Below are 27,588 nucleotides of genomic sequence, written 5' to 3'. Positions count from 1 at the left end.
TATAAGGATATGAATCCCATTGTTCCCTGCCCCCTCCCAAGATCTCATTTGAAATTAATCACTTCCCAAAGGCTCACCTCCAAATACTGTCACATTGCGGCTTAGGACTTCAGCATATGAGTTTGGGGGAGCTGGGGAGAAGAACACATACACTAAGTCCATAACAACTGTGTCACTTCCGTCTCTACTTAGTGATTCAGAAAATAGCAAGTATAGTAGGGAGAACATGGTATCAGAACCAGGAGAGGGTCGTCTGGCTTTCTGAGTTCTGCCAAAAACAAAGTTTTGGTGCCTTGGGCCTGTGGCTTCTCTCTGATCATCTGAGGCCTTGCTGTAAATTGTGAGGCATCAATGTGAGGCACAGGATGGTTCCAAGGACCAAATGAGGCTGTCTGTGCTGCGGTTGGGAGGGTGTCAGGGCTCAGAGACAGCTGGAAGCTGTGGTTTCTACCTCCCGAGACTGCAGAGCTTCCTTCTGTAGGGAGAAGTCTCTTAGGACAGGGCTCACAACAGTGCAGTAGGGAGATTGGAAATTTTTGTGGCACCAAAGTGGGCTTTACTTCCTCCTCCTAGAATTCCTGCCAGAAAGGCAGAGATGTGCAATAAGCTAAGCACCAAGAACATGGTTTTTTCACGTTGTTTGATTCATCAATCAGAGCGGGGCATGGCTGCCATCAGTTTAGAGTTGAGAGAATTGAAGATCAAAGGGGTCACGTCTCTGTGAATAGTATTAGTAATACCAGCAGTATTGATAGCAATCATGATAGTAATTAAAATTGAAGCAACCACCAGTGTAATCATAGCAGAAACTCACATGTGTGTGCTTTCTATGTGCCAGGCACGAGGCTGAAGTCATATATTCATTATTTGTTTATCCTACCCTAAGTGATAGATATATCCATCATTCTCAGTATCAGAAGAAGAAACTGAGGTTCAGAGTGACCCAGTCAAGATCACAGTCCCAACCCTGATAAAGACTGTGATTGGCAGAAGCCCAATTTAAGCCCCCGTCATCACCCGACCCTTTCCCAAAGCTGTGCTGCCTGCCAGGGTCTTTGCTCTTCCACTGCCAAGAAGTGAGGTTTTTTGGTGAGTTCTGAAAGGCCCCCAAGCTTGCTGCAACCTGCTATTGTATTTAAAAGGTGCCCTTTGCTGTGTAACTAGGGCAAGGAAGAACCGACTGGCTATTCCCCACTGACTGTGGAAAGTTCCAGCTCATCCACCCTGCCTCTGTGGCTGAGTCAGGGGGAAAAAAGGAGAAAGTTTTTCTCCCACAACTGGGCCACCAAACCAGCGGAGCCTCCAGCCGGGGTGGTCTCAAGGAGGCCCATTACCGGCTGGAGTGACAGAGTGTGGCGAGCCTGCAGCTCATCCTGTGTCTAATGGAACAGAAACAAGCACCCTGCTGCCCTTGTTTTCCAGCGGCTCGTCGGAGCTCTGCGAGGTTTATTAATCTTAGCGTATAATGGAAAATGTGTTGCCGTGTGAAATCCAGAGCCTCTGTTCACTACTTCGCGGATTGAAGGCGGCAGGAGTCTTTGTCTTATTTACAGACAGTGCCTGCGAGAGACACTTAGGGCAGAAGAACGCCATCGTAAAAATCCGTGCGGAATTTGAAAGTGTGCATTAATGCATGTGACCAGATGGTTCTAAAATATGCCACTTTAACCAAAAATCATCCTCTGAAAAACTCTTCTGAAGAACATCGACTGTGCATAATAACTGCCTTGAGTAGGGCCATTTTAGAAAATATATGAGGTACGGGATGAAGATGAGGGAGGAAAATTGTTCCTACTTACCATTACTTTGTCCCTCCAAAAGCCTGCATGGGGGGAAGAAAATCCACCCAATGCAAGAACCGTGGCAGTACTTAGACATTTAGAATCACTTTGAGTTATTACCCAGAAATTGCTAACCACTGCTTTCCAAGTTATATATTAAATTTTTCTTTTTTGTTAAAAAAAGGCTTCCAACTTTTTTTTTTTTTTTAAGACGGGGTCTTGCTCTGTCACCCAGGCTGGAGTGCAGTGGCCGGATCTCAGCTCACTGCAGTCTCCACCTCCCGGGTTTATGCCATTCTCCTGTCTCAGCCTCCCGAGTAGCTGGGACTACAGGCGCCCGCCACCTCGCCCGGCTAGTTTTTCGCATTTTTTTTTAGTAGAGACAGGGTTTCACCGTGTTAGCCAGGATGGTCTCGATCTCCTGACCTCATGATCCGCCCGTCTCGGCCTCCCAAAGTGCTGGGATTATAGGCTTGAGCCACCGCGCCTGGCCCCAACTTTTTTTTTTTTTTTTTGAAGTGGAGTTGTACTCTGTCACCCTGGCTGGAGTGCAGTGGCATGATCCCGGCTCACTGCAAACTCCACCTCCCAGATTCAAGCGATTTTCCTGCCTCAGACTCCCAAGTACCTGGGATTACAGGCACCTGCCACCACACCCAGCTAATTTTTGTATTTTAGTAGAGATGGGGTTTCGCCATGTTGGCCAGGCTGGTCTCAAACTCCTGACCTCGAGTGACCCACCTGCCTCGGCCTCCCAAAGTGCTGGGATTACAGGCATGAGCCACAGCACCCAGCCCCAACTTCTTAAAAGCCAGAAACAATTGGCTGTTAGTTAGCTGTCACAATATTAATACTAGTGTCTGCAAGTAAGTTTGTTTTCTGCTGCTGTCTTACAAGTTTTAAGGGCCATCAGTAGATCCTAACACTGTCATCCTTACATGTGAGGTCTTATTATCCACTTCTCCCTTAGCTGTGTGAACAGATGAATAACCTACTCTGGATTTGCACAGATCGTGCTGTTGTGGACACCACACACAATGAGACTGGAGGCTCCTGGGTGTCAGCCTCTCGGGCTGGCTCATTACAGGGGGAACAGAATGCTTCCCAGGTGAGCCATCATTGTGGGCCAGGGGAACTTCAGACCACTTTGAGGAACACTCAGGTTTGCAAACTGCTGCTTAAAATTACAGGATACATGGGGACTTGTCGGGGTAGGGTGGGGGGCAGGTGGCGGTGGGGGGAAGAACAGTATGGGCAAAAATGTGACTTTCTATAGCAAAGATGTACTGTTTCCCACTGAGAAGAATCAAAAATAGAAAAGTGCTCCTTGTCGCTCTCTATTGTTATTAAAACAAGTAGATGCATTTTCATTGAATCAAGGCAGTTTTCCTTTATAAAACATGCTATTTCATATCCCTGTTCAAACCTGACATCCACATTTGACTTGGTTTAAAATATCACCATTTGGTTGACATTCGCCTGTATTATACCTTTCAGTTGGTCAAATCATTTAATTTATTGTAAACCATTTAAGGAGCAGTTGGAGAAAAGGGGGAAAAAGTTAAATGTGAATGAGTCCTTTCGTGACTGCAATTTTGTCGGCTCCTTTTTGTACATATATGATTATGAAGCAATTTGCATGAAATTTATACCTTTTCAAATTTTGAAAATTGCCTTGTTGAAAAAGAATCGCTGTACTTCTCAATACTACACTGATTAATCACAGTTATAGAGTAGACATAACATTTTTATTAAACTCTCAGTGAGCAGGAAAATTAGCACTTCCTGCAATAACGATACTAATTTCATTAGTGAACGTTTTCATTTATAAAGTGCCTCTTCCTTATCTTGAACCTTTTATCCTTTTCTTATTGACCAAAGAGAGGGCATATCTTTGGGAGCTGGTAATAAACCATATTCGTAATACGATGTGGCCTCATCGACAGGCTGCTGCTTCTAGCTGCTCATCTTCCTTGATCGTAAATATCCATTGGTACGTCTTGTCACATGGTGCTCTTAGAGCTTCCTCGTTGAATTTCAAATGTGATAAGAGATGGTTTCCATCCTCAAGAGCTTGCAATGGGATGGTTATTGGAAAGATTAAAACTCTAAAACTAACAGGCGGATATAAAGATAAAGAAAATACAGTATTTTGTTGATTTATGTTCATATAACTTCTTTATTGATAAAAGGGAAACATGTGAGAATACAGGAAATCCTTGTGGGCCTGTTAGCATTTTTAGAAATTCAACTTTGCAAACAAACTCAGGGGAAACTAGTGAGGTGGAAATAAAGACTGCTAGACTAGGGGTCTGGGGCCCAAGTGTTTTATTAATATAAAAATTCACATATAAATGTCCAGTTTCACCACCAAGTCCTTCCTGAAACATTGGTAGTAGATGAGCTAATGGAACAATTTATTTTTCTTCGAGACAGGGTCTGGAGTGTGGTGGTGCAATCATAGCTCACTGCAGCCTTGATCTCCTGGGCTGAAGTGATCCTCATGCCTCAGCCTCCTGAGTAGCTGGGATTACAGGCGTGCACCACCATGCCTGGCTGATTTTTTTTAAATTTTTCTTTTATAGAGATGCAATATCGCTCTGTTGTCCAGGCTGGTCTCAAATGCCTGGATTCAAGTGATCCTCCCGCCTCTGCCTCTCAAAGTACAGGGATTATAGGTGTGAGCCATCAAGCCCAGCTGCAACAGTTACTCAACCACCTTCCTAGAAGCCAGGTGTTTCTCAAGCTTCTGAAGACACAAAGGTGTGAACCTCAGACAAGCCAGGTTTACAGAGTGTACATTCCAGTGGGGGAACCAGGCAAAAAACGAGTAAACACCAAGGTGAAATATATTGCAGGGGTGATACATTTTCAGAAACAAACAAACATGGTGCTGGACTAGAAATGAATGGCCGGGGAGAAGGCGGGGCAAGCTTTAGAAAGGACAGCCAGGTAAGGGCAGAGTTTCAGAGATGAGAAGGAACTGGCAGTGTGAATAGCCAGGGGAAAAGTGTTTCAGGCAAAAGGAACAGAAACTGAAAAGGTACCCTGGCAAGGCAAAAATTATTGATTTGTTGAAGAAACCGTGATGCCCAAGTGACCTGTTCATGTAACCTGTGATCTAATTTAGAATTGAGGTTTGAAGGGAAGTATTGGTCCTTTCTTTGTATCTGCATGAGAAAGCTCACTGTAGCTACTTACAGTAGAAGAGAAATGTACATTTCTGCAAAACCCACTGAGGGAGAAAGGGGCAGTGATGATTATGAATGTTAATAATGCAGATAGCCTTTTCTTTATGTGTCAATTTTAGTAAATGTGTTGCTTAAATAGCTGTTTATGAGCCAGTGATGTTTTAGAAAGGTAAATGACTTGCCCAAGGTCATACCACCAGTACTCTTGGGAGCCAAGATTAATCATAGATGACTTTGTGAAATATCCCATTAAATATATATATATATATATATATATTACATGCATTACAGCTTAACAGACACACGTTCATTTGACACATTATGTTTTAACTTTATTAATAACTGTTTGTGGGCATAGGTCTTGTTTGGCCAACTTGACATATCGCTTTTAAAGGGCAAGTGCCTTAGAATAGAAACTGTCCTATAAAGACTACCATATTATCAAAAACATGTTCAAACTCATGTTAGAAGGCATTGCAGTTGGCTGGGTGTGGTGGCTCACGCGTGTAATCTCAGCACTTTGGGAGGCCAAGGCAGGTGGATTACTTGAGGTCAGGAGTTCGAGACCAGCCTGGCCAACATGGTAAAACCCCTTTCTACTAAAAATACAAAATTAGCTGGGCATGGTGGCACGTGCCTGTAGTCCTACCTGCTTGGGAGGGTGAGGCAGGAGAATTGCTAGAATCCAGGAGACAGAGGTTGCAGTGAGCTGAGATCTCGCCACTATACTCCAGCCTGGGCAACAGAGCTAAATTCCATCTCAAAAAAAAAAAAAAAAAAAAAAAGGCATTGCAGTTAATACAACAATGATAAATTATTTCACACTCACCAGATTGGCAAAAAGTTAAGTAGTAAGGTAATAACAAGTATTGGAAGGATATGGAAATAGGGAATTTTATACATTACTGAACTGAAACAGCCATTTGGAAAACATTTTGGTATTACTTAATAAAGTAGTGTTTAGGAACATAGGCAATTTCGTTCCTATAAAGATGCCTTAGAGAAACTCTGGAGAACTAGGAAAAGTTCAAGAAAGCTTCTGGCGCATTATTTGTGATAGCAAGAAACTGAAAGATCTCCAAAAGCCATCTACAATGAAGTGGGGAAATTAATACTACACTAATGGTAGTATTCCCAGTGGCAGTGGTGGCACATTGCTGCACAGGAGATAGCAGTGATAATGGATGGTTACCAAAACGTGCATCAACATAGAAGAACCTCGGCAACATAATATAGGATTAAAACAGCTTTTATAGCTGGTCACGGTGGCTCACACCTGTAATCCTGGCACTTTGGGAGGCCACAGTAGGCAGATCGCTTGAGCCCAAGAGTTTGATTCCAACCCGGGCAACATACTGAGATCCCATCTCTACCAAAAATACAAAAATTAGCCAGCGTGGTGTCTTGTGTCTGTGGTCCCAGCTACTTGGGAGGCTGTCGTGTAAGGATCTCTTGAGCCCAGGTCGAGGCTACAGTGAGCCATGATTGTACCACTGCACTCCAGCCTGGTCTACAGAGTAAGACTCCATCTTAAAAAAAAAAAAAAAAAAGCATTTACATAGGAGTCTATATACAGTATGATTCAATTTATAGAAAATTTAAAATATAGGCAAAACTAAACATATTATTTGAGGATATTTGATAAAACTATAAAGAAAACCAAGTAAATGAATAATGCAAAATATGAGCTGTTGTTTTCCCAGGTGTGTGGTGGGATGGGGCATGGTGGGGAGGAAAACAGAATGATGCCATGGGGAGAGATACACAGGGGAGGTATTGGAAAGTTCTGTTTCTTAAAATGAGTGACAGCTACCTAGGTAGTCATTCTACATATCATTAAAGCATACACACATTGCTTGTGTGAAGTCTTGTTATATGTGGCACATATCACATAATCTGAAAGAATCTCCTTCCAGAAGTAAAAGTTTAAAAAATTTTAGCTGGGCGTGGTGGCTCACGCCTATAATCCCACCACTTTGGGAGGCTGAGCCAGGCGGATCACTAGGTTAGGAGATCGAGACCATCCTGGCTAACACTGCAAAACCCTGTCTCTACTAAAAATACAACAAAATTAGCCAGGTGTGGTGGCGGGCACCTGTAGTCTGAGCTACTCAGGAGGCTGAGGCAGGAGAATGGCATGAACCCAGGAGGCAGAGCTTGCAGTGAGCATAGGTTGTGCCACTGTGCTCCAACCTGGGTGACAGTACAACTCCGTCTGAAAAAAAAAAAAACAAAACAAACAAACAAAAAAAAAAAAAACAAAAAAAGGTTAAGAAATGTTCTACTACCTTAAAACCGAAATAGGTGTCAGGTACTTGGCTATTTTGTTTTCTCTTCTTAGCTATTTTGACGTGTGAGATTTTGTGTGATGAAAAAATAAGAATGTGGTGTTACACCCTGTGATTTGAATTTCTCCATACTCCAGTCCATCCTATACGTCAGATATATTTTCCTAAAACACACCTTTGTCACATCATTCCTCTGCTCAAAAACATTCAATGGCTCCCTGTGTCCTCTGGGACTAAGCTTACAATGCTCAGCTTGTCATTCCTTTGCCCAGTGTACTCTCTGTCTCACTAATTTGTTTATTATTTTAATGCATTTTCTTGAGCACACTTCTGTAGACAGCCACCAGATGGGTTGCAGGAATGCTGCACTAAACCACAAATCCAAAGCTTTCATCAGGTTTACTTGCTTCCTGTCCTTGCCACACCATCTGCTCATTTGCGATCTCCACTTGAACACACTTCACATTCTCCACTTGTTTATCATTCAGCATTCTTGCTACATAAATTAACACAAATTTTGCAGCTTAAAACAGCACACATTTATTATTTCATGGTTTCTGGGGATCAGGAATTGGAGTATGACTTAGCCAGGTCCTCTGTCTAGGGTTTCACAAAGTTGCAATCATATATTGGCCAGGGTGTGTTCTAATCTGGTAGCTTGAGTGGGGAAGAATCGGCTTCCCAGATCACTCAGATTACTAGCAGACTTTGTTTCCTTGTAGCTTTTTGACTCAGGGCCTGGCTTCTTGCTGATGGTTGGCTGTTGGTTGGAGGCAGCCCTCGGCTCCTAGAGGCGTCAACAATTCCTGACTACCTGGGCTTTTCCCACATAGCAGCTTCCTTCATCAAGCCAGCAACAAGAGTCTCTGGGGCAAGTTGGCCAGCAACATGGAGTCTTATATGCCCAGTGTAATCATGGGAGCCATGTATATCTCATCACATTTGCCAGATTCTGCTGATTAATAGCAAGTCAGAAGTCCTGCACACATTCAAAGAGAGGAAACTACACAATGGTGTGAATACCAGGAGTTAGGGATTATGTGGGACCACTTTACAGTCTATCAGTCACAACTTGGAAGTACCTTCTCTCCTCTTTGCTGCCAGATAATGTCTCTGAAGACTCTAAAACCTGAATCCTATCTAAAGTTGTCTATGGTTGCTTCCTTCCTGAAAGCAACAAGAAGCCCATGAATGTCTTACAGCCAGAATATCTGCCTTCAAAGACTACTACTTGTGTTGTCACAAATGGCAAGATTTCATCCTTTTTATGGCTGAATAATATTTCACTGTATACATGAACCACATTTTTAAAAATGTATTTCTGAACCTGGAGGACATTATGTTAAGTCAGATAAGCCAGACACAGACAGACAAATACTGTATGATCGGACTAACAATGTGGAATCTAAAAAAGCCAAACTCGTAGAATAGAAACAGAGAGTAAGAATGGTGGTTGTTGGTGCTAGGGTGTTGGTGAAGTGGGGAGATATTGATCAAAGGGTTCAAACTTTTAGTTATTAATAAACCAGTTCTGGACATCTAATGTACAGCATGAGTGGCGATGGATGTGTTAAATAACTTGATCGTGATCATCATTACACAATGAATGTATATAGTAATGAAATCATTACTTTATATACCCTGAATATATTCAATATTTATTTTTCAGTTAAATATATATATATGTTTAAAGCTGCCATGAAAAGCCTTAAAATTAAAGCAGGAAGATTTTTGAGAAGACTTTGCATATTTTAATTGCTGTTTGAAAGCCTCCTTTAGCTGGGATGGGAAATCATCTCTGCGTTAGTTCTACCCCTGGAGGTGAGGGCCAGACAACACATCACAACTTTTTCTTTTTTTTGTTTTTTTTTTTTTCAAAGTTGTTAAGACTATTTAAGATTCAGATCTCCCTAATACTGTTCCTACTTAGTATTTAGAACATGTTTGTTCAGAGGTTACTAGACTGGAATAGCCCTATCTCCAGGTTGTCTAATGCACTGAGGATGTGGTGTTAATCTTACACCTACCCATTAGTCTGTAAAACTCCTGAGGGATGCTCAGGAAACCAAAAGGATATCTGCGTGGATGGCAAGAAGGCATAAATCGTCTGGTTTCACCCCATCCTAAGATCTTGTGACTTCAGCTTTGCTTTGGACTGGGGCATTCCCTCTCTTAAGTTGTGCATTTGACACATAATTAATAAGAACCTACTGTGTGCCGTTATAGACCATGATACAGTTTTGAAAACTACAGCCTGAGTAATGGATGACACCCTCCTGAAGCTACTATCTGGTCTTGATTATTTTTAGCACTATGAAGAAAAATTTCATTAAATCAAATCACAGTTCTATTTACTTTTAAGCCAACATGGTGAAGTTATCAACGTATAATGCCTGTCTATACTTGCAGATGGAAAATGCCTAGATAAATACTGCATGGGACATTTTTAAACATGTAAAAAAATCAATTTTCATAAGGTTACATCTTTTTACCTCTTTATATAAAACATGCTATATTAAAAGAGAGATTAAATTTTACTCTGTGGAGTAAAATGCAAACACAAAATTATTTTTTTCATTTTTCAGAGCATGTACTGGATTATTTATGAGGCTTTTTTAATCTAGAATATATGGAAATCTTTTCTTGAAGCACAATATAATATTGAATTGGGAATGTTGTCTGACAGTTTCCCTCTTACCGTTGCATAGAATGACTCTCCTGTATGAATTTTTAAAAGAAACTTCAATATACTCTACATTTGAAAGGTAAGAAGTAATCTCCATAATCTTGGGGAATGTTTTAAATAGCCTTCCTTCCAGTTCTTTTATGTTTCACCAACTTTTCTGCAACAACTAATGCATGTGTGATTTTTCAGAACTCACAAAATGTCTACCTTTCTTTCTTTTATTCAGAATTTATACTTCATAATTAAAGTTCACTTCCCAAAAGGCATAGCTTGGTTTAGCATAGAGCTACAATGTGTTTTCTCTTTGTTCCTTTTGCACACTTTCCTTGTTTGGAGGCATTGGGCTTGGATCCTTCATTCTCCATGAGGCAGATGTTTTTCCATTTCGGTTTCCTTAAGTGGTGAAGCTGCACAACCATGAAAGCAGGGACCACATAAAAATGCTGCCTTGAGGCCTAGTAGCTCATGCCTGTAATCCCAGCACACTGGGTGGCCCAGGCAGGAGGATCACTTGAGGCCAGAAGTTTGTGAACAGCCTGGGCACTATATTGAGACCCTGTCTCTACCCAAATAAAAATATTAGCTGGGCATGATGGCTTATACCTATAGTCCCAGCTACTCAAGAGGCTAAAGGGGGATATCTTTTAAGCACAGAAGATTCAGGTTGCAATGAGCTATGATTGTGCCACTGCACTTCAGCTTGGGCAAAAGAACAAGAGCCTGTCTCTTAAAATAAATGTTGCCTTCGCTGTCTTAATCCTTTCTCAAAATCCTCTCTAAGGCTAACATTTCTATGCCATCCCCACACTACCATCTGCTCACTTTTATATATCTTGGCCATTTTATTTTCCATCCATCTTCACTCCATATATTAGTTAGCTATTTCTTCATAATAAGTGATACCCAAATTCAGTGACTGGTCTATAGGTAGCCCCATTTCACCCATCTCATTCTATAACTCAGGTTGAAAGTTGAGTCGTGAATTGGGGAACATTCTTCTCTTGGTGCAAATTAGCTGTCACCAATGTCTCGTAGGGTTAGGCTGCAACTTAGCACATCCCATCACTTTCATTGGCTAAAGCCAGTTACATAACCAAGCCCAGTTTCAGAAGAGAAATTGTATGCCTTAGAAGGAGATGAGAGGATGGAAAATGAATATTTGCTGAACAGACTTTCTGTCCAGTTTGTTGTATTTGGTGGTAATACAACAGGGCAAATACATGTTTAAAACCTTGTTCAGATTTTAACTTTCTTCATAACACAGCTTTTAAAACTGAGCATTTATCCCCTAAATTCCAGCACTGCTGCCATGAGTGAAAGGTGCCCGGACCATGAGCTCGTCATTTAGCTGGCTCACCTTTCATGGAATCCTGAGTTCACCAGGAAAGAAGTTCATGCAGCCCTGGGTATGATGTCCTAATTTTGAGCCAAACCAGCTAGAGTTCAAGTCCAAACCATTCCACTTCCTAGCTTTGGTACTATGAACAATTTACTGATGCTTTCCGGGCTTTGGTTCCTAAATTATTTAAATGGGGATGCTTACGTCTACATTCATCATTTTTACCTTCTTGAAGACCTTTTGGACAATTCCCCGGTTCATAGCTCTGGGAGACCGTGTGTTGACACTCTTTTTGACCACATCTTCCTAACAGTCTTGGGGAAGGTGCCACTTTGCGAAGAATCTGTTGCTAGGTAATGTCAATGACATGACTTTCAGTTTAGCACATGCACAGATGACCTTGTTTGGGCTTGTGCCATTGGTAATTCAGTTTCAGGATTGCAGTTTGACAGAATATATTCAAGTGTGGTTTCTTGGTGTCAGTTGTACCCTTGTGGCCACAGTTTTTCCAGATAACCACGACTCACTAATATTTTCACAAGAACATTTGTCACCTAGGTCCAGATTTCAGAGGAAAAAAAGTATACCGCCATTGGTCTTGTAGACATTTTATAATATATTTGGGGAGCATCACTAGCCACCTGCTTCCGAAAGTACTTAGATACTGTCTGATCTTAATACAAGACACTATGCACTAATTAGGCTGCTGTTGATGCTTTTTTGCCTTTTTGACAATTAAAAATAATCTCATACCACTGGATTAGTCTCTTGCCATTCAATGTTATGTTTATATATAAATATGTATGCATAGCAAATTATATATTCTTAGACACACATACATACACACACACACACACACACACCAAATTTAAAAAGACAGATACATAGGCAGTTGTTATGAAGTGTTTGAAAGAAATTTATTTGCAGCTATGGGTCATTTGGAAAAAGATCAATATGATGCATCAACATTATAAATAAATGAAAATGAATACAACCTCATGGTTTTCTGAAAGCATGGTTTTCTGATAGCGTGGATTTCTGCGTGGCTTCCAGAATTGCATCTCTGACGCTTGGAACATGTATTGTATGCTACAGAACATCTGTCTGCGAACAGATTAATGGGAAAGGTGCATCCCTGCAAACACATATCACCTGTAATGCTGTTACAGCTTTGTTGATTGTTGATATTACTTATGAACTTTCTTGCTTTTCAGAAACCTCTACCACAAAACAGGCAGTAACAGTAGTGTTTCATTATACATCTTCTGCATTTTTTCCTTTGCCCTTTTCATAGGCTTTTGCTGGTTTGTTTTTTCATATTGTCAGCCACTTCATTATGTTTGATCTCTCGTTTTTGGCTCTGTTTTTCTTTCTGTTTCTAGTTATTGTGGCTGTTAAAAATTATTCTAATGATTCAGCAATAATTACGAAGTTCCCATTCATGGGTGTTACTTTAGTAACTACCAGGGCTGAAAGGGCAGATTTTACTTTGTTATTAACTCACAGCTTAGTCAAGGAGATAAATACGTACATTGCGCTAGGGTGTGACAGCATACGTGGACGGTACGGGCGACGTGGAATAACAATGGGACAGGGAGGCAGGGCAGGCTCCAAAGACGACGAGATGTCTGAGCCAAGTTGAAGGGTAAACTGTGTGTTTATCAGACAAAGTAAGGAAGGGCACCCGAGGCTGAAGGACCACGGGAGGGGGTGAACGTGGGTTCCTCTTAAGCGAATGTAAAGCAGGGGGTAGGAAACAGCACACGACGAGGCTGGTGAGAGAGAAGGATGCCAGGTGAGGTGCAGTGATGTGCCAGAGACTGTGAGGTGGCATTCTACATAGGAAACAGAAGCCAGGAAACTCCTGTACTTCAAGGTTATGGAATAGGAGAGCTGATGAAATGTGAGACATCATCTCTGTCTCTGTCACATTACCGATGGAGAAATGGGATGAGAATTCTGTGTGGTTTCACTTCCTTGTTTAAAGAAAACCAGTATCATCTGCCTTGCAAGGTAGTTGTGAGAGATGAAATGAGGAAATAATATCTTTAAATGTCCTGCGGTGATACCTGGAACATGATGGTGCTGGGGAAGTGTATCTCTTCTTCTGAAATGAGGCTGCCTCGAAGACTCACTGGAACCCAAACAAAGTGTCTCCGCATTTCACTCCAAGCCATCGACTACAGTTCTGAATGTTAAAATGCAGGTGGCTGTGAGGGAGTCTTCTGAGTCATGCCAGCGTTGAAGGTGCGTGCTCTTCTTTGTGCACGTTCCTGCTTTCCTCAAAGCCTGTTGAAAGCGAGGGCCATGTTTGCTATTTTCTTTGACAGAGGATTTCTTTCTTTCTTTTTTGTTTGAGACAGAGTCTTCCTCTGTCACCCAGACTGGAGTGCAGTGGTGCGATCTTGACTCACTGCAACCTCCACCTCCCAAGTTCAAGCGATTCTTCTGCCTCAGCCTTTTGAGTAGGTGGGACTACAGGGGTGTGCCAGCACACCCGGCTAACTTTTGTATTTTTAGTAGAGATGGGGTCTCACTATGTTGCCCAGGCTGATCTCAAACTCCCCAGGTCCAGCGTTCCACCTGCCTCGGCCTCCCAAAGTACTGGAATATCCAGTGTGAGCCACTGCACCTGGCCTCTAACGGGATTTCCGTCAGTGCTGAGCACCAGTTACAGATGGATTGCCTGCACCTGGCTCTAACGGGATTTCCGTCAATGCTGAGCACCAGTTACAGATGGATTGCCTCCATGATTCCAGGTAAATAACCCTGCGTTGGAACTGAGTCTTTCATCAGAAACAAGGACTCCTGGCAGATGCCCAAAGGCATTGACAAGCAGTCCTATCATGGACAAAATTGCCAAATGCAAGGCCTGAACAAAAGGCACAGAAAGGATTTCTTTACTATAAGCACACTTTTCTGTAACACTACCTTTATAGTCCAACAACTCGGTATTAGTAAACTATAGGAACAACTTTTGTAACACTATCTTGTTCGCAGAGTATATGAAAAATTTGGTGTTAAAATTCAGCTCCATGAAGACTGCAGTGGTGAGAAAATGGCGACAAAGATTAGTCTTCTGTGAGAAGTTTGCTAATTATTCTTCATTTAATAATGCCATGTATTATGGCCTTCATTAGAATGAATTCTTCTCAACACCTATGCCTCTTTCACCTCAGACATGCTTCTAATTTTCTTTGGTAGTGTCTGCCCACCCAGGTGGTAATTTCTGGTCATAAGTCTAATTTAGTAGCTAGCTAAAGGATATCTATGAACCCTTTGCAAAGAGTAATCTATTGAAAAGGAACAAAAAAAGTGTATCTGTGAACCTATTAAATGACTTTAATTATATGAAAATCAGCCATCAGCCTTATTAGAGTGGTTGAATTATTTTTAGTCTAGGAGCTTTCTTGGTTATTTTCTGTTAATCATTGTTGTATATCCTTAATGTGCAGGATATGATACTGTATAACAAGTGTTTTAAAAATATTTACAATTCTGATCTTATAAAGAAAAAAGTTACGTACGTATGGTCATTTGAACTAATTGCTAAAATGACACTACATTAATTAGATAATTAAGGATCTTGAGCATGCGGCTATTGTGTTCATTGGGCTGGAAGCCAGCGTTTTCTATAGCTGAGAAAATGGGTTAGCATAATTCAAAATTCAATTGCTGTACCCTTTTTCATATGAATAGATAATACAGAATGAGTCTTAAATCTGGATTGGAAAAACTAACAGGAACTGGTTTTATTTTAATTGAGTTTTAAAGCACTTCTAGGCTATCTCATTGTCTTTATAGTTTAACCCTTTGAAGTTGTGACTGCCAGCATGCTAGTCTTGTCATGTTACACATTAATGGTAATGATCTTTTTAGATTTATTGTGAACCTCTAGGAATATTTTTTTTTAGCCAATAAATGCCTTGAAACATGGAATCAAAGTCTCTTTCCTCTTGGGCCTCTCCTCATTGGGAATAAATGCTACCCCTAGATTGAAGTAGTTTATAGCAGCACATTTTTTTAGGTGCCTTAACTTATCAAGGTTATTTGTCAGGAAATTATCTCTTGTAACACTAGGTTCCCTACCTTTAGATGACAGGACTTAATACAAAAGTTTTCCCCATACCGACTAGTAGTGTAAGTTGATTTTACACCCTTTTATTTTATAAAGTTTTGCTTATCAGGTTTGTCATACTCTATTTGAAATTAAAATGTGTGGTCTCGAGATGACCTTAAAGTAACTGACCCCCAAATCTAATCACTCCTAGCGTCTGTGAAAATCGACAAATATGTCAGGTATAACTTGGGACGTCAAAACATTGTTTTAAATATTTCATTTGTAGGCAAGGCAAAGATCATTTTCAGGTTTGTCCTCTGAGAAGGAACACTGGGTGCAGGAACATCTTTGGTTTCTCTGCTCTATAATTGGCACTCATTACCTGTGGGTTTATGTGAGCAGAAAATGTAAAGTTATATGTTCAGCACGAGTGAATTATTGATTGGATTTACAGCCAGAAGAATGTTCCTAAGTGGTCAATACATGGCCAAAGTATGTCAGGTGAAGGTAAAAATAAAGTAAGATCTATACTTTTGATAGCAGTTGCTCTTGGATTATGTTACGCTTGTCATCTGAGGTTACTGTTGAATATAGATAAAAATGTTCATTGTATTAATTTAGACAAGAATGTGGCTTCAATGCATAGTTCTTACAAAGTGGAAGTATGGATGTTTTCTTAAATGTAGAGATTTATTTTTTCAAAAATTATATTTTGTGTATGACCTGACATTGACTTCTCTACATTCTCTTTTGCTGTATGAGGACAGTTTAAAAATTTGGATACATTTTGCACAGAATTAAGACATTATGTGCAATCCTTGTATTTCTAATTATTTGTTGACCAATGACAACTTTACAAAACTGTCATCAGTCTATTGGTGGTTGATTGGTCCAACCTCAGCCGGACACCTGTATGTCTGCTTAGTCATTCCGGGTAGGTGACTGATGACCCCTGCTTAACAGTAAACATGTTATGCATAGGATTATCAGAAAAGTCTTCATCAAGTTGAGCCAAACTATGGGTCCCAGCTACTTCTTCTTTTTTTTTTTTTTTTGAGGCGGAGTCTCGTTCTGTCGCCCAGGCTGGAGTGCAGTGGCGCAATCTCGGCTCACTGCAAGCTCTGCCTCCCGGGTTCACGCCATTCTCCTGCCTCAGCCTCCCGAGTAGCTGGGACTACAGGCGCCCGCCACCTCGCCCGGCTAGTTTTTTGTATTTTTAGTAGAGACGGGGTTTCACCATGTTAGCCAGGGATGGCTCTCGATCTCCTGACCTCGTGATCCGCCTGTCTCGGCCTCCCAAAGTGCTGGGATTACAGGTTTGAGCCACCGCGCCCGGCCGGGTCCCAGCTACTTCTATCAGGGGTCCTTATTCCACCCGTTGGTTACAAAATGCCGTGAAGACCTGTTACGTCCTATGTCAGTTATGAGAGGCCCTTCCAGTGATGTACCGGGAGCCTTCTGTGGGAACCAGAGCTCTGCTAATTTTGGGGACAAGAAATGATGAAAAGAAGTGCCTTGTCCTTGAGGTATCACAGTCTTATGACAGAGTGCATGTTGTCAAATGCGCATTTAATCTACCTAAGTCCAACTTCATGCAAGAGACCTAGGAATTTACAGAGTGACAGTGATTTCTCCATTCCCTTCTCCCAGCAGAACTCTTGGAGAAGATGGGAGTTAGGAGAAGTGAATCTTTTGTTTTAGAAGTCTTCGTCCTTGTGAGTCTCTTAATTGGGGTGTCTTGTGATGCAAAGTCTTTAAAGATGTGTGTTCCTTAAACTCAGGAGGCTGCTCTGCTCTATCCCATGGTTTAACTAAAGAACAGGGCCAACGCAGTGCTGAAGGAACAACTGATTCTCTTGGCCCTCCTGAGAGTGAGGGTACAACTGGCTCCAAGGGAAATGTTGGCACTTCCAGAGTAATTCTGACAGTACTCAGATTTGCTTCGTGTACCCATTCTAGAACCTTACCTACTCAGTGTAAGATGAGATGCCCATTGTGGTATCTTCAAAAGAATTCAGAATCATGTTTTAATGACTCCATTAAGACTTCCGTTTCTCTTTTCTCTGAAAAACATCCCAGGTCATAAAATGTAATGTGGGATTGTAGGTTTTGTGGGAAGATGCACTTGGCCGCAATTCCTTGAGAGGAGGCCTTGAAATGTCAGGATCCCCCATTCATCTTCCCAAGCTGGGATTGACCCAGTGATAACATAATGATAATGCGGGTGGATTCAATGTCAAGCCATCAGGCGGAGGGTGGGGGCGTTGCTTGGCCCAGAAACCCATGCCCTGATGTGGTGTTGGTCATCTAGAGGGTTTTGAGTTAAGTGCTTTTGACATGCAAAATCAGGAGTCAAGGACAAAGCTGCCTTTTAAATGCTCTTTCTGAAAGAGTCCACTGCAGATGTAATTGAGCCTCTCAGGTGAAGAGCTTTATTGGAGCAAAGCTGGTTAGTGTTGCATACCTGTTTGGGGGAATATTTTAGGCATCCTCACATAACTGCTATGTGACATTGCTGAAGGTCCCCAGCCTCCTTGCTCTCAAACACTTCAAGAAGGAAAATGCTGTTGCGGAAATGTTGTCTAAGCTTTCCCATTCAGTGTGGCCCAAATCAACCTGTCCCTTCCTTTTGTGATCACAGTGTGTAATTACAAAGTTATTTGTGTGTTTGGTTGATGTCTTCTGCACTGGACTGTATGATCCATGAGATCTTGGACCATGTCTATCTTGATCATTTCTCCTTCTCTAAGACTAACACAAGACCTGGCATAATCACTGTCATCACCATCACCATAGCTAGTATTTATTGCCGTATACAGTTATGTAAGACACTGTAAGAAGCGCTTTACATCAATGATTCCCAACTATGGAGTCAAGAGTCAAAGATGGTCAAATTGGCCAAGATGAAACTGTTTGCATTTTGGAGACCAAAGCATTTGAATCTATAACCCCAAGATGTGACTTACCGGGCTTGGGATTTCGCAGCATGTCGCTTAATCTCTTAGCTTACATTTTGTCATCAGTAAAACTGAAATAGTAGTTCCCATCTGCTGAGTTTGCTGTGAGGATTAAAGACAAGGACTGATCTAAGTCCAGCGTGTAATGGGAGCCCATTACAAGTGAACTGAGGTGTTATTTTTATATATACCTTATAAAGTTTGAGTGTCAGGCATGCTGTTGAGTGAAAGACGACAGACTCTCACCGGAGTACATATTCTATTCTGTGATACCATTTGTGTAAAGGCGAAAAGCAGGCAGCGTTCTCCATGTGATAGAAGTCAGAATAGCAGTTACCTTACCAGGGGATGGTAATCTTGAAGGGGCAGGAAGGAGCCTTGTGGTGTGCTGGAAATTTCCCATCCATCTGGTGATGTGATCACGTGGTCGTGTGCACGTGTAAAAGTTCATCAAGCTATACACTTAATATCTGTGCACATCGGTGCATGTAAGCAATATCTCAAAAAATTTGAGAGAATTTTTCATTCATTGACAGAATTTTTCTCCTGCCTCAGTCAAAGCACACAGTGGGTTTTCCCAACAACTGAGGTGCCTGAGGGATGGGAGCTAAAGAGGCAGAAAGACTGAGATGACCGCTTCACCTGATTCCCTGTTCAGCTGAGGCCTCTACCCCTGGCCTATTCAAAGGCAGTGTGGATCTTTTACTTAAAACCTGAAGCTAAAAAGAAATTCTTCGGCCATGTCCGTGTGAACTAAATTTAGTGTCAGATTTACAAGGCTGTGGTTCTGACCACCCCCGGGCTATTTCTGACCACAGGACAGCTTAAATGGTGTGGCCCATAAAATATAATCTGCAAACTCAGGCTGAATGTTGATCTATTTAGAGCCAAGAGGAGACCAGGCCTTGGCAGCAGTTCTCCCTGAGGTAAGATCTTAAGCTGAATGGAGACCATCACCCTGGCTGCCAGCCCCAGGAGGCTGGAAATTCCTTAGCATTCTGTATCTTTGGGGATCAGCCACTTACTTGTGACGTTGACTCTTAGAGCCTTTGACCACCTCCCAAAAGCTGGATCCACTGATGGGCCCCCAACTCAACTTTCAGTGGCCAAAGTACTTGGGATTAATTTAGCAAGCACAAGGCTCCCAAGAGGCTCCCTTGATATTTTGGGTTTTTCCTCACTTCTCCCTTATGGTGGTCCCACCAGGACCCCTTGACTCAGTGAGCACTCCTTCTCAAGTCACTTCATAGCACAATCTGTTTGTTGTTGCTGTCGTTTCTTCTTCCTTCCTTCCTTCCTCCCTCCCTCCCTCCCTTCCCTCCCTCCCTTCCCTCCCTCCCTCCCTCCCTCCCTCCCTTCCCTCCCTCCCTCCCTTCCTGCCTCCCTTCCCTCCCTCCCTCCCTCCTTCCTTCCTTCCTTCCTTCCTTCCTTCCTTCCTTCCTTCCTTCCTTCCTTCCTTCCTTCTCTCCCTTCCTCCTTTCTTTTTTCTTTTCTTTTCCTTTTTTCTTTCTTTCTTTTCCCTTCCTTCCTTCCTTCCTTCCTTCCCTCCTTCCCTCCTTCCCTCCTTCCCTCCTTCCCTCCTTCCCTCCTTCCCTCCTTCCCTCCTTCCCTCCTTCCCTCCTTCCCTCCTTCCCTCCTTCCCTCCTTCCTCCTTCCTTCCTCCTTCCTTCCTTCCTTCCTTCCTTCCTTCCTTCCTTCCTTCCTTCCTTTTTCTGCCTAATTTGTGCTTGGCTCCTCTGCAGAGGCCTGGTTCTGTTCCCTTCCCCTGCACCCCCGAGGCAGGGGCAGATTCCCCTATCATGCTGCACTTTTGCCTGATTCTATGGGCTTTGCATTAGAACTCACCTTCTGGAATCTTTCATTGTCTTGTGCTCTCTTCCAAGCTGCACATCTTCCTTCCCTTTAGAGGTTTGGTGATCAGCGTGGTGGCTCATTTCTGTAATCTCAGCAGTTTTGGAGGCCGAGGCTAGGGGATCACTTGAGCCCAGGAGTTTGAGACCAGCCTGGGCAATATAGCAAGATATCAGCTCTACCAAACAAACAAACAAAAAATTAGGCGAGGTGTACAGTGTTTTACACCTGTAATCCCAACACTTTGGGAGGCCAAGGTGGGATGATCACTTGAGCCCAGGAGTTCAAGACCAGCCTGGGCAACATAGTGAGACCCCATTTCTTAAGAAAAAAAGAAATATTTAATTAAAAATTAAGAATTGGAAGTTGCAATGAGCCAAGATCACACCACTGCACTTCAGCCTGGGTGACAGAGCAAGATTCCGCCTTGGAAAAAAAAAAAAAAAAAGAAAAGTTTGGTGCCAGGACACCATGAAATAATTACTCTAGGTAACCTGAGGTTAGAAAAGCCTCTCCATGTCTCAATTTCCTTCCTGGCAAAATGGGGAGGTAAGACCAGATTTCTTCTCCTTTAGTTTTGTTTTTCTAGTTAAATTCTATTTATTCTTCATACCTACCACCTGCCAGTTGCTGTATTAAATGCTGTTTTACTCATTATCTAATTGAATTCTCCAACAACCTTGCAATACACGTGTTATCTCCATTTTAGAAACAAGAAAATGGTGACTCAGAAAGATTAAGAAACTTGCTCAATGCAACCAAGTCACAATTTTAATATTAAAAATAATGAGCATTTATTGAGTGCCTATTGAATGTGTATGATTTCGCTAAATCTTTCACATAATCTTATTTCATCCTTTTCATAACCCTATGATGAAAATGCCATTATTATTTATTTGACATAGAGGAGTTTTGATTTAGAAAGGTTAAGTAATGTTGCCAATATCATCTGTCTATAATTTATGGGTCTTTAATTTCAGACTCAGGTTTGAGTCCAAAAGTCATGCCATTGGTACTGTATACCATGTTGTATGCCTTAATATCTCCAATGGAAAAATCCCTTCTCCCACTTTAACCCTACAAGATAGGCCAAGATTCTATAGCATCTGAATTTGAAAACCTCTACTAATTCATGAGGGAATCTATTTGACAATGGCATGATACAGTTAGTATTCCTTTTTGAGAGATAAAGCCTCACTCTGTTGCCCAGTCTAGAGTGCAGTGGTGCGATCACAGCCCACTGCAGCCTTGACATCCCAAGCTCAACTGACCCTCTTGCCTCAACCTCTTAAGTAGCTGGGACCACAGGCAGATGCCACCGTGCCTGGCTAACTTTTTTTTTTTAATTTTTGTAGAAGCAGAGTCTCCCTATGTTGCCCAGGCTTGTCTTGAACTGGGCTCAAGCAGTCCTCCCACCTTGGCCTCCCAGAGTATTGGGATGACAGGTGTGAGCCACTGCTTCAGGCCCAGTTAGTATTCTTTACATTTTTAAAATAAAATTTCAGAGAAAGCAACAAAAGGGAACATAACTCTGATAAGAATTTAAAAAAGAAAAAAAAAGAAAAACAGTTCAGCAACTCTCTTACAGAGTTTTATCATCATCCCATTCATAATTGATTCCAAACGTGCTTGAATCTTTCAAGATAAGTGTCTTATTGATTATCTTGAAAACAAGCGATCACTTGGCATCCTGAGATTCGCTCAGTGCCCTCCCCTGATTACCGTAAACAGGAATGTTGATCAGAAGAAATGTCACTTTCTTTGGCATTGGATCCATAGGGCATTCGGAGGTATTGGGTGTGGGGAGTGGAGGGAGTGAAGTGGCCCAGATAGGGAGGTGCTTGATGGCTTGACTGTGGCCTTCACCTTGCTTTATGAGGAGCTGGGTACAGACATTTGTTGGCCAGCTAATACCATCTTGATCTATTATATGATCCTCAGGCCAGGATTTTTTCCTGGTAATTGTGCAAAATGTCCCAGTGAATGCCAATTCCTTGCTGTCAGGAAACATTAAGTTTCTTAAGTGACATCCTTTTTCTGCATGTTTACTTATGGTTATGTAAATCAAGCGGGCCTCCCCCTTGGAAATGATTGCAGTGTTTACAAGGGACTTAACCTGGTCTTTTGTAGTTGTGGCAAATAGATAAAATACAAATGTGGCCCGCAGTTCAGTTCAGCATCATGAAGCTGCATCTCCTCCCTGGGTGGCGGTCACAGCCCTGCTCTGTGGCTCTAACCCTTGTCTTCCTGCTGGCGGGCCTTGCACGGGTCCAGAGAGGGTTAGTATCAGCAAGGTAAATGGATAAATGGCGAAGAAGTTTCCCCTGGGTGGCTCCATTGCTCCAGGTGAAGCTCTTGAAATACCCTCTAGATGACAATAGCCTCAAACTGGAACAGGTTGTAGCAGTTGGCAAACAGAAGGAGACCAGACTCATGGCTTTTGGGTGCAGATAATGGAGATTCCATCCATTGCGTTTAATTCCCAGCCTGATCTATTGAGGCTGCCTGTGGTGAAATACTGGTTTATATCTTGGGCCAGGGTGGGGCTACTCTGTACTCAGATGAGGCTTGCTCTCAGGAACTTCTTGTTCATCAACAAAATCTGCCCTGTTTGGGCTCTGAAACTTATTTTTGAAGTGGCCTCTCAACTTCCTTGCAGCAGGTCATGAAGGGGAATGAAACACTTACTATAAATGAAACACTCTTACTGTAATCACAGAGCTTGGAAAAGCTGCCTGGAGGACAAGTTAGTCTATTTTGTTGTGAGTGAGAACACTGAGGCTCAGAGAAAGTGAGGTCATTCAGTCACTTTCTTGTCTAGTGTTCATTCCTGCTGAGGTGTCCCAGGTAGCTCTTAATGCCTTTAACATCTGCTAAGAGTATGTCACTTGTTGATGTAGCATCACTTTATTGAGCAGCTACTGTGTACCAAACACTTAGCATATGCTTTTTGGCATTATGAGCTGAACCCAGAATGGTCTCCGTGGAGAGGTGCAGGTTTATCCAGGGTGGTGGTAGTGGTAGTGGTGGTAGAAGAGGAAGAAGAACTTCTCAGAAAGAATTGGCAGCTGCCTCCTTTGTTTCTTATCTCTAGTGTTTAGCAGCCACTCTCCAAAGCCTGTTTCTGGGAACGTGGCCATCATAGAAGTAAATGAAACATCTCTTTCATCTGCACCAGCCTCCTTATTATGACCTTATCAGTTACCTGTAGATTCTCCCACCATTGTACTTGTTTTTTCCTCAACCAATTATATTTTAGCTCTCAAGTTTTGGCAGGGTTGAGTCTAGTATTTCTGTTGGGATCCAGGGAGCATATGGAGTGTTGTTTGTTATTTTTTAGAGTTTCTTATTGTGGTAAGTGCTAAGGAGGGAACAGAGGGAGGAGGATAGAGGAAAAGCAAAGCAAAACAAAATAGAAGAGCACAAATGAAGAACATTTAGTCCATTCTGTACTGGTCCTCCTTAATGGGGGAACACATGCCAACCAGGTCGCCTGATTCATCTAGTTGTGATTTTATTGACAGTCATTTCTCCGTATCCCCACAGGTGGTCATGAAAGGGGGCTGATGCCTTCTTTCCCTAGCTTCATGTGTCTGGCAGTTCCGTCCTGCCACTCCTTTCCTTGTCGTCTCCTCAGCCTCTCTGCCCGTGGCTCATCTGAGCCCTTGGCAGAACCTGCAACTCTTCAGCGCCTCCCTAATGAGCCCCTTGCTAGGGCCCCTGGTTAAGTTACAGTAGAGAGGTGGTTGCTTAAGCAAGTAGTTTCTGGTGAAGATAACCCATAGTTGGGTGATAAAATGCCCCAATTGAATCTAAAAATATAGACTTGTGAAGGTGAAACTATAGCTTACAATGTGCGACTCTTCACCTTCTTTTGGTTTCTTCTCGTTTAACTGTTTGGCCATCTCTCTGCTGGCTTTTCCCCCCTTCTTTCTCCCTTCTGTAGAATAAAATGTGGACCATTAACTATGATGGTACTTCTTAGTTGGAAGGTGAGAAAAGATGGAAAACTCCAGGGGAAGAGGGTCTTTCTTTAGGGAGTTGGCATTTGTTGGAATTTCCCAAGAGCATTTCATGATTAGTGACAGTGTATCTTCTACTTTACCTGAAGGCTATGGTCACTCAACAAATTTTGTGCTGCTTCTTATGTGTCAGGCACTGTGATAGGTCCTAGGATTATAGAAATCAATAAACTATGATTCCTATCCTTAAGGAGAGAAACACATATAGGATAGGAAAATAGCTTACCATGTCTGGTAGATATTAGGCATTCAGGTAAGGATTGTTGAGGAAATCAAGTGTATTAAATTCTGTCTCTCTTTCTTTCTCTCTCTCTCTCTCTCTCTCTGTGTATTATAGGAAGTCAAGTGTCTCTTTCTGTGTGTGTGTGTGTGTATTATAGATAGAGATAAAAAAGTTATAAATAAAATAGAAATTTATTTCTCATGGTTCTAGAGGCTGGAAAATTCAAGATCAAGATGCAGACAGGTTTGGTGTCTAGTGAGGGCTGCTTTCTATGCTTCAAGATGGCACCACATTACTGTGTCCTTATATGGTGGGCAAGTGTGTTGAATATTCTAAGAAGAATCGGAAGGTGTTATCGTATTATGGAAGACAGATCCAAGATGGTGGCAGTGGTCAAGAAGGATGCGGGAAACACCCTTCAACTCTAATGTTATTTGAGCTGCTCACTGAAAAAGAAATCAGACTATCCCAGTTGGGGAAGAGGGAAAGGTTTTTTGGGAGCAGATTCGACAAGTAACGTTGAGAACACAAAGTGTATTTCTCCATAATTGGTAACACTAGGTGTTGAGGAGACATATCCAAGTTCTCCTGCCATTTGTGTGTTCAGGCAGATGGAAATGTCTTGTAACTCAGTAAAACAGTTTAGAAATTTAAGGCCTTTGGAGAAAGTCAGTGTTGAGAAGGCACATCTTCTACATTGTTGACGTGAAGGAGTTTCAGGGTTGGGTAGAGGGGATCAGTGGAACGTCTAGTGGGCTTCGTTTGCAAGACCTGATTTCTAACAGATCATGGTGTAAGCTTCAAATGGGAGATGTGCCTGGGATGGTTGCAGAGGAGTGGTTAAGAGCTCAGACTCCAGAGTTTAGACAGCACCAGCTGCCACACAGGACACTGTGCATTTCTAAATCTGAGTTTCGGCCGGGCGCGGTGGCTCAAGCCTGTAATCCCAGCACTTTGGGAGGCCGAGACGGGCGGATCACAAGGTCAGGAGATCGAGAGCATCCTGGCTAACACGGTGAAACCCCGTCTCTACTAAAAAATACAAAAAACTAGCCGGGCGAGGTGGCGGCGCCTGTAGTCCCAGCTACTCCGGAGGCTGAGGCAGGAGAATGGCGGGAACCCGGGAGGCGGAGCTTGCAGTGAGCCTGAGATCCGGCCACTGCACTCCAGCCTGGGCGACAGAGCGAGACTCTGTTTCAAAAAAAAAAAAAAAAAAAAAAAAAAAAAAAAACTGAGTTTCTGCACATGTAAGGAGGAGTAATATGGTACCTCCTCATTCAGTTGAGATGCTCTGGAGTACACATGCAAGGCACTCAACTCACAGTGGCTCCACCAGTGTGAAAATGTGTTATATCCCCTAATCTGAAGTACAGAAGTCAGGCGGTCAGAGGTGACATGCCATGATGTGGCGCTGCTTCTCTGAGATGCTCTATCAACTTTTCCCTCAGTTTCACCCTCCTTTCTCCCTTTTTTCAAGATGGTTTCAGCACTTCCAGACGTCATAACCAGATAGCCCGTTGCTAGAGAAGAAAGACACCTTCTCTTCCTATATGTACCTCTTGGGAACAAGGGAACCTTTTCTCAAGGCCCCTCAACACACTTAGGCTGACATCTCGTTGGCCAGAACTGTATCAAATCTAAGTAGCCTCAAATGAAGCATCTGGGACCACCAGGATTAGGTCTTTAGGCCATGGAAGAGTAACAGCCCAGTACACAACTGTCTCCAGTGGCCAGCGCATAGATCTTCCCTCACACTCCACTCTCTGCATCCACCCTTCCCTCACATGTATTTCTATTACATGAAACCTCACTTTATAGTCCTCATTAAGACTATTAACTGTGGTGTGGTAGACAGATACCAACCTTAACCTCAGACAATTGGGTTTTGGATTTAGGTTACCACCATTTATCTTCTGTGTAACCTCAGGCGAGTTGCTTGAGTTTTCTGAGTCTCAACTTACCAAGCTGTAAAATGGGCATAACCATATCAATTTGTTTTTTCCTGTTACGGGGAGAACAGACTGAGATAACTAAAGTACCTGATTGAGTAACTGCTCTCTGAAGGTGGAGGCTGGACTGCTTCACTGGACGGGGTGGCCCGGGGTTGTTTTAGTGCCATGGTAGTTGGTGACAAAACTGAAAGCAGATGTAACTAGTGAAAAGGTACTCAATACAGCCTCTATGAGCTACCACCACTGCCTCTAGTTTTCTAGAAAATCACCACCAGCCACTGTCTGTACAAATGCGCTCAAGTGACCATAACCACCTAGTGTTTGTAACAATGCGCCTATTGACTTCTTATTTCAATAGATATCCAGATTTATTATCCCTCAAGGTAAGCATCGATTTTACCTTTGTCTCAGTCAATTTTTACCTCTGAGGTCAATACGTGTGGATATTCACCTCAGCTGCAGTCAATATCCATTTCGTATTACAATATATGATGTGCATATGTGAAAATAAAGAACAGCGTGGTACAAAAAAGGTCTGCTAGTCAAGGAAGCTTTTTGCAAAGCGGATGTGTTTTTCTATTTTTTTTTTTTTTTGTTTGTTTGTTTTTACAGTATCACTCTTTGGAGGTCAGATTCTATTTCATTAAATAAGACATATGTGTCTTCTGCCAAGATGCAGAATTTTGGGAAGGCTAGCATGATAACAAATAAACATTCAAGCAGCTACTTAATGATATTGAATTGAACACAATTTCTCAGAAGTCCCTGCATTAAATTACAGCTATAAGAACATACACAAGCATGCACATTCCAAGTGTGATGAGAATGGAAACATTCCATAGGACAGAGTTATTCCTGAAGCCCCTGGACTCACAGAATCAGGTGTATGAAGCAAGCGGAAAAAGACAAGAATCAGGAAGCAAAGAGAAGGAGGAAGAAGCATCAGTGGAATTGCTTCTTTTTAATTTTTAAAACCAGAGCTGGAAGACAAGGCCTGGCATACATCCACCGTCATCGATGGCCTGGGCTCCTTTTCTCTTTCTGCTTTGTGACGTTGCTTCCATCTTCATGGTAACTCGCTGTCCAGAATGACCACAGGCAGCATGAAAACAAAAAGGTCGAGAGGGCACTAACTTCCTCCCTTTTGAAGAGCTTTCTAAGAAGCCACACCCAACACTACTGCTTCTCTCCCAGTGGTGATGATTTAGTTGCTTGAGCACACATAGCTGCCAAGGAGG

The 27,588-nt window shown here is 42.3% G+C and overlaps 1 protein-coding gene across 2 annotated transcripts in view; it reads left to right on the top strand.

The window, feature by feature from the left end:
* The window catches only part of WWOX (WW domain containing oxidoreductase), a 1,123,975-nt gene that overhangs the window by 471,875 nt on the left and 624,512 nt on the right, over positions 1 to 27,588 (top strand). The window lies entirely within an intron of this gene.

Source organism: Rhinopithecus roxellana, chromosome 20, assembly GCF_007565055.1.
Source record: "Rhinopithecus roxellana isolate Shanxi Qingling chromosome 20, ASM756505v1, whole genome shotgun sequence".
Lineage (NCBI taxonomy): Eukaryota > Metazoa > Chordata > Mammalia > Primates > Cercopithecidae > Rhinopithecus > Rhinopithecus roxellana.
This window is presented reverse-complemented; position numbering and strand designations above follow the sequence as displayed.